Below are 12,708 nucleotides of genomic sequence, written 5' to 3'. Positions count from 1 at the left end.
TATTACTCAACCATAAAGAACACATTTAAATCAGTTCTATTGAGGTGGATGAACCTAGAGCCTATTTTACAGAATGAAGAAAGCAGATAGAGTAAAACAAATATCATATATTAATACATACATATGGAATCTATAAAGATAGTATAGACGAACCTTTTTGCAGGGCAGCAGTGGAGACTTAGAGATAATGAACAGACTTGTGGACACAGTGGGAGAAGGAGAGGGTGGGATGAGAGAGTAGCATGAAAACATATACATTACCATATGTAAAATAGATAGTCAGTGGGAACCTGCTGTATGAGGCAGGGAGCTCAAAACTAGTGCTCCATGACAACCTAGAGGAGTGGGATGGGGTTGGAGATGGGAAGGAAGTTCAAGAGGGTGGGGACATATGTATACTTATGCCTGACTCATGTTGATGTATGATAGAAGCCAAAGTATTATAAAGCAATTGTCTTGCAATTAAAAATAAATTTAGAAAAATGCTGTGACAAGGACTTGGGGGCAGAGGATCAGAACTCTACCACCGGCCCTCAGCCCCTAAACATTTTAACAGTTTGAGCAGACAAATTGGATTCATTGTTTTTGGAAGACAATCGCTTGACATACTTTTTTTCTACCACTATTCTTTACCTCTGATCCTGTCTTTTTGTCGCCCTACCTCTTGCTCCACATTTTCCTTCCTCCTTCTTCTCTCTTTTTGTGCCCCATGTCCCAAAGGTAAGCACTCTAAGAAACACCTGCTCCCTGTAAAATGCACTGTGATGCTCCTGAACAATCAGTGAGGTTGGGAAGTATTTGATTTTCAAGGCAATTCTGGACAAACACTGACACATTCCTACTCTCTGATTCTTGTTTTTAAATCAGCTACAAAAGCACCATGACATCACCCTAAGCAAGGTAGAATGTGATGCTGTTTTCTGCTTTATAATTATCACACACCAGTCTAGGTTTCCTGATCCCTCTGAAAGGTTGCTGCTGTGAGCTGTGTGTTATGCAAGGATTCATGACCTCCAGAGGAGAGGATTTTGATCTGGGGTCAGAGACAAGGCTTGACTACTTGGAGCTTTTATGTAGAAACGTTTTATTAAAGTGTAATAGAGATAGGGAAAGCTTCTGACATAAACATCAAAAGGGGACAGAAAGAGTTCCCCCTTGCTAGTTTTTAGCAAGGCATTTTATGTTTGTTAGCCAGTTTCTTATCAGATAAAAGAAACATCTCAAGGGCGAGGGGTTTCACCGGGCCCCTCTCTCACAATATGCATTTTTGAGAGAGGATGGCACAAGGTGTGTCATCTTTGGCCATAAAACAATTGACATGAATACTGGTTTGTTGAGCCATTATCAGCCCAAGTTTTGAGAAAGGAAAAAAAAAATAGTTAAACTTAGGCAGAACTGGTTTTGTCAACAGAGAAGGGAAAAAAAGTCTGTCACTTGCAGTTTACTTCCTCCTGCTGCATGGGGATCTCTGGCCTTCCTACCTGTTACCCTCTCCTCACCTCTTAGGACTAGAATCTCTTTGCTCCCATTGACAGGCATTTATAGATCACTTCCCAGGATTGCTTATTTCCTCAGATGGCTAATTTGATCCATTTGCCTTGACTCACGCTGATTTCCTCTCTAGGGGGTGAGATTTTTCTGTCAATATTAATTTTTTAAAAAGCAATAGTAGTGGGCAAATATGGAGGAGGGAGTGAGAAGAGGCACTTTGTGTAGCTTCCAATATTCTAAATTCATCACAGTCCCACTAGAACTGCCAGTGAATTCAGTAAAGGTGATTTTATCCAAATGTCTGAATAAATTTAATCTGTTTAAGACAATTCACATTCAAATGTGAAATGATCAATAACCAACCCAGCTAATCTTGATGTTCATTTCAAAAGAGATTATTAATCAGAAAGAATATCAAACTGAGTCAGTTTGGAGTACTAAGTAGAAGGAAGGAAATTAAAGCAGCTTAACAGGAAGATGCTCGATCAATTAATATTGACCACATCCAAAAAGGAAATAATTATTCACTGTATAACAAGAATAACCCTGGGAGAGTCTGAAACAATAAGCTCTTGGTTCTTTTATTTCTTTCTTTATTTATGGCTAAGGCATGTGGGATCTTAGTTCCTCCACAAGGGATCAAACCTGGGGCCCCTGCAGTAAAAGTTCAGAGTCCTAACCACTGGACCACCAGGGAATTCCCTAAACTCCTGGTTCTAATTGCTGTGATTGACTGAGTAATGACCATCCTGGGCTGAGTTTGTACATCCCTGAAGTGAGGGGATAAAGCCATGACAAATGAGAAAGCTCTTGTATCATTCATTTTCATATTACAATTACAAAAGGAGAAAAGAAGAGAAAAGAAAAGGAAAAAGAAATCTAGCTAGAAAAAAGTGTGCAAGTAACACATGCTCATGGTGCAAAAATTAATATCCCCAATCCAACTAAAGCGAAGCAGAATGACACAACATTCAGTTGTACAGTGTCACAATGTGATGATGGAAGTTCCCCTCTGTACCTTCAGGATCCACACTCCCATTCATTTCTCAGAGGTAGTTAGTGTTAATTTCTTGTAATCTTTCCCAAAATCTTCTTAGGGCATCACATTAGCTACGGTTCTTTTGGTTTCAGGCCACAGAAATAAACTATAGCTGACTTAAACCACAAAAAAGAGTTTACTGGAAGGATGCTGGGGTATTTTGCAGAACTGAAGCAGGATTAAACCCCTAAATCTTTGGAAGGAGTATACTAGAGGAAAGTTACAAGACATCCCAGTGCCATATGTCAGAGGATTGCCTGCTAATATGACTTTGCTACAGAGATTCTCAGCCTCTGATATTACTGTTTAAATTTCAAATCTGATTGGTCAAACTACATTAAGCAAGTGAGTTGTAATGTGGCTGAATGCGTGGGGGCAGAAAAATTAGGAAATGGGCAAATCTCAAAGTGTCGGTAGTTGGGGAAATTTTCTGGACTAGTTAAACAGTAACTTGCAAGGCTAAAACCATGAAGAATCTCTGAAACATCATGTGAACATAAGTACATTTACATTTACTCACATATAAATCACACACCCACACTGCGTGTATTTGATTCTAACACAACTATGTTTCACATTTTAGTTAGCTATGAAGTCAGAGGTGTAGTTTATAATTGATAACTATGTTAGCATTAGAGAATAGTTTTAATACAAACCATTTCTTTTCTTTGTTTCTCTGTGTCATGTAAAATAATGAAACCTTTCCAGTTTGGCATTTTAGTAACTTATGCACAATGGAAAAAATACTGTTTGTTCCTGAACCTAGTGTCACTTATGGATACATTGCATATCTGGAACTATTTTTGGGAATCCCTACATTAAAAACTAATACCAAAAATTATCTTTGTAGAAAAGCCTCTTGGCCATTATAATTAAACTTTACGTAAACACCATAGAATTTATTTTAGAAGAAAAGTACAAAGCTAGGTACTGTGGGTTAAATGTGACTCTATTCTTGCTCTCAAAATAATTACAAATTGACATCTTTATTTTGAAATTCTAGCTTCCAAAACTGCGAGGGAGTAAATTTCTGTTCTTTTAAGGCATCATGTTTATGATCTGTTATAGCCATCCTAGGGAACCTAAAATGTCCTGGGAGAGGTCGTATAGTGTTGTAAAAGTACAAAGCATAATGAAGTATGTTGGATCTTTTTAGAGATCTGGTTTTAGTGGCAGAAGGGGCATTATGAGTCTGAAGCTATGGATCTTTAGTAATTTAATTCATCAAATACAGTCTGAGTTTCTATTTAATCTGCAGCTGGTAGAACCTCTCCTTTTTACTAAGATGGAATAATTATATTTGCCAATTTAGCTGAAATAACAACAACAAATGAAATAACAACAACAGATGAAATAAATGAAAAGCTGAATTTTTAAGACATTAGTCATCTGGCAATGTAGGACTGTGATATCTGAGAGAGAGAAAATGAATGTGGTGAAACCTGTAATTGGCCCAATTTACTGTCTTGAGAGAAGCATGGAGGCAGAACCCAGGAAGAGCTTGGTGGATGATATGACTAGGGGAGACAGAGCAGAAAGTCTGGGGAGACCAAGGTGTTAAAAAGACAGAGTACTAGAGGGGAAAGGAATATATATGCATGAGAATCACACACACTGATGCATATAGCTCTAGTGCATTAATTTTCATCAAATGTTGTATAGGCTGTTTCAATGTACAACTTTTCACAGTAATTCATCAGTATTTAGGACTTCTACTCTGAAGATCCTTTGGCATGTACTACATGTGCTTCATTTGATTTCTACCTGAGGGCACACAATACGCCATTATATAAAGATTGAATGCAAAAGGAGAAGAAGGCAGCAGAGTGAGATGGTTAGATAGTATCAGAGACTCACTGGCTGCTAAGTCATGTTCAGTCTCTTACAGCCACTGTGCGCTGAATAGGCCTCTGGTTCCTTCAGTTCTGCTGAATGAAGAAGGTCTGACCAGTCCTGATATTTGTGATGAGGATAAAGTGCATGACAAGAGGACCAGGACTTGAATGCAGAGAGGAGGAGGGAAAGGATTAGCAAAAGGCAATCAACTAGCATATTAACGTGATGAAGTGGTGAAGTAGGAAAGAGGGAATGAATGTCTGGAGGTTTAGAGGGGAATACGCTTTTGCTCTTTTGAAGAAAGTGCTTTGGTGGTCTCTACTTAAATCAATGGATGAGAGCAGAAAATGAATTAATTTTCTAAAATATTTCTGTAGACTGTCCTCTTTAGTGAATTTTAAAACGTGCAAATAAAGAATTCCGATTATTTGAGAGTTTTTATTTTTGCATAAACTGTGTCCATTTCAGTGTTCTCTCAGTCTGAATTCAGAGAGATAACACAGAACAGTGATAATAGAACTTCAGCAGACATTGAGTCCTCATGGTTTAATTGGAACTATATTACAGTTCCCATAATTATGGTACTTTAGAAAATATTTCATTCTGTTTTAGGTGACCCCTTTGAGAGGCAGAATTATAATTTAGAGTCTCAAGAGGGATCTCACCTATCTCATCTGTAAGTTGTAGTTCATTAGGTGGGTCTTTCCTCAGCTCTTTGATCTAATGAGGTGTTTTTTTTTTTTTTTTGCAGTATTTTCTATTTCCTACCAGATTTTCTTATTGTTTGCTGCATGATGGATAGCTTCTACCCCTTTAGATTCCTAAACCAAAGCTGTCAGCTAAGATCTGTAATGCTCAAATAATGAACCATGGATTCTTTTGTTTGGTGTGTTTCTCTAGGGTAGATCTGTCTGCAGAAAGGTTGACATTCAGATGTTCAGAATGGACACACAGAGAAATACTGAAAGGTACATCTCAGAACCACTGGAAAGGGAAAAATGAACTTACTTGAGTCTGGTGGTCATGAGTGTGCCCTCTTCTAGGAAAATTTGATCCTAAAAGTCATTTTCTGCTAGGTATGGAGGCTATTTTCCAAGACCCTTTATACATACAGGTGGGGCAGTATTAACACATTATTTATATTAATAATTCAATGTTATCTCTCATAACTAATATGCTGCAAATATTGAGCTGACGAGCAGCTGTGTAGCAACTCATATCTGAAATAAACAAAGAGCTAGTGTCTGTGAAAAGAAAGAGCTCAATTCATAACAAAATTGCATATATTTCTAATATAGGAAATACAGCTGCTTTGCAATGTTCTCTCTAGGATAGTGGGAGATATTTTACACACTCAGCATTCACCAGTTCTAACTGTGCAAGCAGAATCTATTACAAATATTTTAGGGATATTTTTTCTTTTTTGTTCTGTTTTGTTTTTGCTCTCCTTAAATTGGATGGTTGAAGACTGCCTTCTGGAGGTCAAGCATATGATTGACAGTTGAGCTCGGAGCGCTGGTCTGAGGAATCAGAAGGCATCAGGCAATGGTGCAGACAGGAAGAACAGGAACATTGGGAAGGAAAGGGCACTGGGTCTGGCAGTCTTGCCACATGTCAGAAGTGGGGTTTGAGGTTGCTGAAGATGAGGTGGATGGAAGCCAGAGAAAGATAAGTGATAGTGGGGGGTTCCGAGGGACATGTAGGGAATTGGGAGAGTGACATACAGAATGTTGGGACTCTGTGGGGCATGACAGACTCTTCCTGTTGGGTCTGCATGTAGAGAAACTGCCATGGCTCAGTCCTAAACTGAAGTCACCAGGTTGATTGAAGGAAAAGCTTTAAAGGTGGAAAGCATTTTTTCCAAAATTCTGCCATTACTTTTCAACACCCTGGAGCTCTTTTGGCAGGTTCTCTCCATCCAGGTGTTCAGATCCCCATCCTCCCTTCTTCTGAACTTCAGCACAACACAGGGTCACCCACATTGTGGCAACCTTCTTACTCCAAACTTTTCTTTCTGATTTTTCTGCTTTCCCCCAATCTGATTCCCTCTGCTTATGACCTTGATCCCTCCTGGAGCTGATTTGACGGCAGATTGCAGCCAGAGGCATTGATGATGACTGTTACTGTTCTCGTGTTTGTTTCTTCTCTGATCCCATTGAGTAAAGAGGGAATTCCAGTAAATTAGGCAGGAAAGAGGCCTTTCCTTGATTCCTTCAGATTCCAACTTACTGCTTTGTCTATCAGCGAGGACCAATCCTGACTCCAGGAGTTTAGCTGTAGTTTAGGAAAAATAGAAGAATGGATGGATATTGCTGGCAGAAGACCCAATCAGAGGGGCTTGATGAAGAAAGAAGATCAGTGGGATTGGGTGAGGGCTTGGTTAGAGAGTCTCCACAGATCAGCTTGAGGGGATAAACAAAATATTCTAAAGGTTTGGTAAGTGACTGAGGTAATTCCATAAACTATTCCTGTTTTAATCTATGGCTTGAGCTAATGGATTTCTCCAGGATACTTTCTCTTTTCTACTTCTCTGTGAGTGTAGCCCAGCCTTCTGTTCTGCTAATGTTCATTGGTTATATTACTGAGCCTGGGATGGAAAAGGTTGCTTAGGTGTCAGCCAAGACACTCCCTCTGTTTGGGGGAGAAGAAGCTGCCAGCCCGACTATCCGCTTCCTGCCAGCTTAAGGAGCTTATGACTCAGATTCAAGCAAAACACTGAGCTGAAGCAAAAAGAGAGGGAGGGAGCCTCAACTCAGAAGAAGGCTCCAGTGCCAAACTGCATCGCTGAACATTCAACTCAGGAGAAGCCATCATGCCGGAAAGTGAGGTGATTGTGTGTTCATTCTCTGCTTTGAATACACAGACACACGTTCACACAAGCTTCCTCCTCTCTTTCTCTCTCATAGACACATTTCTCCCTGATCAGAAATTCTGAGGCTATTGTACCTTCCTGTAAAAAAAAAAAACAAAAAACAACAACAACCTACTTTAGGAAGCTGGAATTATTTTTAAGCATCTCTCAGGTTTTGTGATAACAGAAAAGTCCCTACCAGAAGGTATGATTCAGCTGGTGTTTCCAGTTGTCCCTTCTTGCTGTGTGTCACCCTAGTTTCCATTCCTCATAGAGGGAGGTGTCAGGGGAAGACAGCAGACATTTCTTCGGAATAATACAAAACCCAGACACTTGTGTTTTAAAGTCCTCCGTTTCCAGTAGCTTCCTGGATATTCTCTGGTGGCTGAATGTCTGCCAGGGTTGACTTGCTGGTCATTTGGGAGGTGAACTCTACCCTGAGGAAAGGTAGGAGATGAATTACAGACATGTCCATTCTTTCTTTTCCTTCCTCTTTCCATTACTTGTGTAGATGTCCACAAAGTTGTCTCTTTGTGAGTAAACATTACTCATTTCCCTCCAAGTGTCTTACCTCCATGTAATAAAGAGAAATGTGTGATCTTTGCAGTTAAAACTATACCAAACTATACACTTTTCTTTAAACATAATTTACAGTATAACTACTTTGTGTATGATTGTATATAGCATACACAACCTTCCCATTCAACTTTTATTTATGTTACTGTCATTGAAGAAACCCTGAAAACTCTCACAGTCAACTCCATAGGACCAGATGCCTTAATGCCCTTTGGAAAGCTTTCAGATTCAGTTTCAGTTTCTAGTCTCATCTTACCTGGCATTACTGCTCCTCTTTATACTGGCTGGACTGGTTGACTTAATCCTCTAGCCTGATTTAATCACTTCTCTCTTTGAAATCCCCTCTTCTAACCTCTGTCTAATCTTAACCATTCTTAAAACTCAGACCCATGTCCATCCATTATCTTTATTGGAGAGGAAGGAAAAGGATAAGAATAAGGAGGGCAGAGAGAAAGAATCAATATATTAAAGTCTGAGGGAAAGAAGCCTAGTTATGGTATGTGATGTTCCTTGGGAGAGTCTGTCATTGACCTAAGGAATGAATTATAGGTGTCCCCTCCTCCTGCCAATGTTCTGAAAAGCTCAGAAAGTGAGATTTATCAATATAGCAGGAGATTTCAATTCCAGTCAGAAAAGCATATTATCTTTATTCTGGAGTGAAGCCAAGTTTTTCAGGTCTGACAATGACAGTTATGCGGGAAGTCAAAAAGTAGTTTAGTGGGCATTGCTATGGTGAAAGAGGAAGTAGTTTAAAGAACTAAATGCTGGTTGCAACTTATCCTGAGAGTTGTAGCCCTTCTATTCTTTTTTTTTTTTTATCATTGTCTTTATTTTTTATTATTATTATTTTTTAATTTGAAATTTTTAAATTTTACTTTACAATACTGTATTTCTCTTTTTAAAAAATAAAGCCATCATCAAAAATCTACAAACAGCAAATGCTGGAGAGGGTGTGGAGAAAAGGGAACCCTCTTACACTGTGGGAATGCAAACTGTGGGAATCTCACTATGGAGAACAGTGTGGACATTCCTTAAAAAACTGAGAATAAAACTATCATATGACCCAGCAATCCCACTACTATGCATATACCCTGAGGAAACCAGAACTGAAAAGATACATGTGCCCCAGTGTTCACTGCAGCACTATTTACAATAGCTAGGACATGTCTATTGGAGAAGGCAATGGCAACCCATTCCAGTACTCAATCCCATGGGCGGAGGAGCCTGGTAGGCTGCAGTCCATGGGGTCGCGAAGAGTCGGACATGACTGAGCGACTTCACTTTCACTTTTCACTTTCATGCGTTGGAGAAGGAAATGGCAACCCACTCCAATGTTCTTGCCTGGAGAATCCCAGGGATGGTGGAGCCTGGTGGGCTGCCGTCTATGGGGTCACACAGAGTCAGACACGACTGAAGCAACTTAGCAGCAGCAGCAGCAGCAGGACATGTCTATAGACAGATGAGTGGATAAAGCAGTTGTGGTACATATTCACAATGGAATATTACTCAACTACAAAAAGGAGCACATCTGAGTCAGTTCTAATGAGGTAGATGAACCTAGAGCCTATTATACAGAGTGAAGTAAGTCAGAAAGTAAAAGACAACTATCATATATTAACACATATACATGGAATCTATAAAGATGGTACTGACAACCTTATTTGCAGGAAAGCAAAGGGGACACAGACATAAAGAGCAGGCTTTTGGACTCAGTGGGAGAAGGTGAGGGTGAGATGATTTGAGAAAATAATATTGAAACATATATTACCATATGTAAAATAGATAGTGGGAGTTTGATGTGTGATACAAAGCACCTAAAGCTGGTGCTCTGTGACAACCTGGAGGGATGGGGTGGGGAGGGAAGAAGGAGCAGGATACAGGATGGAGGGAACAGATATATGCCATGGCCGATTCATATTGATATATGGCAGAAACCATCACAGTATTGTTAAGTAAGTTATCCTCTAATTAACATAAATAAATAAAAAGAAAGTAGAACAAACACTACTAGTTTTATATGTATGCTCTTTTTTTATTGAAGTACAGTTGATTTACAATGTGTTAGTTTCAGATGTACAAGAAATTGATTCAGTATATATATATTATACATATGTATATCTGTATTCATGTATATGTACATATCTATTCTTTTTCAGATTCTTTTCCATTATAGGTTATTATAAGATATTGAATAATTCCCCGTGCTATTCAGTAGGTCCTTGTTGTTTATCTCTTTTTTAAATATAAATTTATTTATTTTAATTGGAGGTTAATTACTTTACAATATTGTATTGGTTTATCTCTTGAAGTGAAAGTGAAGTCGCTCAGTCGTGCCCGACTCTTAGCAACCCCATGGACTGCAGCCTACCAGGCTCCTCCATCCATGGGATTTTCCAGGCAAGAGTACTGGAGTGGGTTGCCATTGCTTTCTCTGAGGACCTCTCTTAAAGGATGCTGTAGATCTGAATTGTCCTAAAGACAATTCTCTAGGTTCTCAAGGTTGTATCTTTGAACTTCTAAGGGCCAATCCATGCTGTTCACACAATAAGTCTTTTTCAAGTATGCTAACGCTGTCTATCTGGTTACTATCCAGATGGAGGGCTATTCTACCTCTTTAAGACTCTGCATATCTCTGCTTTGACCATTCCCTGAGGGCTTCACTTTAATTATATTCCCAGTTACAGGGAAGACTCACTTGCCTCATGGTTGGCTTTCAAAGAGGCACTAATAATAAACAGCTTCACTTAAGGCTTTATTTCTAGTGACTTTTGGGTGAATATTTGATGGATTACTATTAGTCTGCTAATTTTGTAGGTTATAATATATTCCTTTGTCTGGTGTGGGTAGTCAGGCACTCAAATAGTGATTTAGAATTAGTGGCTGGGGCTCTCATGGCCTGCTTTTATCTGTCCCATATGATTGTATTTCATCAGAACTCCATGCATTTGGACAGTAATAAACAACACGGAGTCTAAAAAAAAAAAAATAGAATTAGTGGCTGAAATTTTCCAAGAAGATTTGGTGTTTAGGTCAACTTCTTCTTTTACTTACAAAGTAGAATTAGTCTAATAATTTATACTGTTATTGATGAAAAGTACTTCAGAGATATCTTAATACATCATTTCTTATTTTATAGATAAACAAACTAATAGACTGATGGCTATTCAAACAACCGGTCAAATGATGAAGCAAGACAGGAAACCACATCTTCTCTATTCTAAGCAAATGAAAATGATGTGATTAAAGTATAGTTTAGTTATGGAGCCTAATCAAGGACATAGTTACTTGGTCTTTATATTTTACCATGGTCTCCCAGGAACCTATGGAACAACAGTCACCAGAGTTAGGCAGTTTTATTATTGCTGCCAAATGGTTATGCCCAAAGTTCTTTATGTTCGTTATGAAAGTTAGTAACAAAATAAACATTCCTGTGGTTACTATGGAGTTAGACTAAGATTTGAACAAATGCTGCTTGAAGGGATTGATCTAGCCACTTCAGATGTAGTTTCCAAGGTAAAGATTGTGGTGAGGATGACTCCTTTGAAGGAGTCGGCTCTTGTGAATACTGCACTTCTAAGCTGCAATGTCATCTCCTACATTTATTCGTTCTGGGAAGAAGTCAGAAATATTGTATAATTAGACTGGCTGATACCATGGATTCAAAGAAATAGTCTTTCATTTTCTCATTCCAGAATGATACAATGTGTACAAAATACTTCTATAGCAATCTGGGGGTAAATTTTTGCTTAGTGGTAAAAAATGAATCAATCAAAGAAATATTCACTGGAAACAGGTTGGGATAAGGCTAAAATAATACAGCTTTAATTCAGAATTCAATGCAAAATTCATTTGATCTTGAGTAATGTTTAGTTAGTGCTTTTTACACAGAGAGTTTTGTGATTAAAGTATGATGTTTAAAATTTAGCTTAATTTTGATTATAGTGTGCAGCCAGGATTATAAGGACATATTCTGTGTCTTTGAATTGTTTTCAGTATTTCATTCTTTCTTTTTATGATGGATATTTTCTCTATAATTATTAAAGACAAAAGAAAGCCATAATCTTACTTGCTCTCTTGGTATTAATCAGGAAATTTTTAGTAATTTTTACCTTGAACTGGCATTATTTTATCGAAAGTGGAGATCTTTTAATCAGTTTTTATAATTGAAGGTAACACACTGGAATGACCAAGTGTTCATTTATTGTAGGGTGCTTCAAAGAGATAAAAGAACAATGAATATAACTTCTGTAAGTGACCATAGCTAATTAGACTACAGAGAGATATTTTCCCCAAAGTTAAGAGATACTATGTTTTCAATAAGTATATTTTTGCCCTGAATATACTGAATAATATAATAAGACCTGAATAATAGATTGGCTAATAGAATTTAAAAAAAAAGCTCCCAGCTCAATGTATTTCCAGCTAACGTAACCACAACACCACTGGGCATGAGTCATTTTGGTATTGTAAGTATTATATCCTGTGTGTTTTATGATAACAATTCTAAGAGAACACATATTTGTGCAATATTTAGTCTGGGTTATAAATTAGATTTAATTATATTTTGTGGGACTTTTCCTCCTTTTCAAAGAGTAAGAGAAAGTACTTGGGGTTGGCATGAGTAATGGCAACAGTAAATATAGTGATGAATATAGAATATGAAAACAGAATAAGTTTTGTATGATACAAATTTGTTTCTCATCAGTTCTTCCTTCATAAAATGATCTATACTCTTCTTACACAAAATTGTTTAGAAGACTTTTTTCCATAACAAAAGCAGATGAAATTGAAAGTATAAGAATAATAAAATTATTATATATATAATATAGACTTTAGTCATTCTATTATTAATAATAGAATATTATAGACTAGGCCAATAAAAATAGGAGTGCAGTAAAACTATTCCAGTTCTTCA

Source organism: Budorcas taxicolor, chromosome 13 (genome assembly GCF_023091745.1).
Source record: "Budorcas taxicolor isolate Tak-1 chromosome 13, Takin1.1, whole genome shotgun sequence".
Taxonomy (NCBI): domain Eukaryota; kingdom Metazoa; phylum Chordata; class Mammalia; order Artiodactyla; family Bovidae; genus Budorcas; species Budorcas taxicolor.
Note: the sequence above shows the minus strand (reverse complement) of the source record.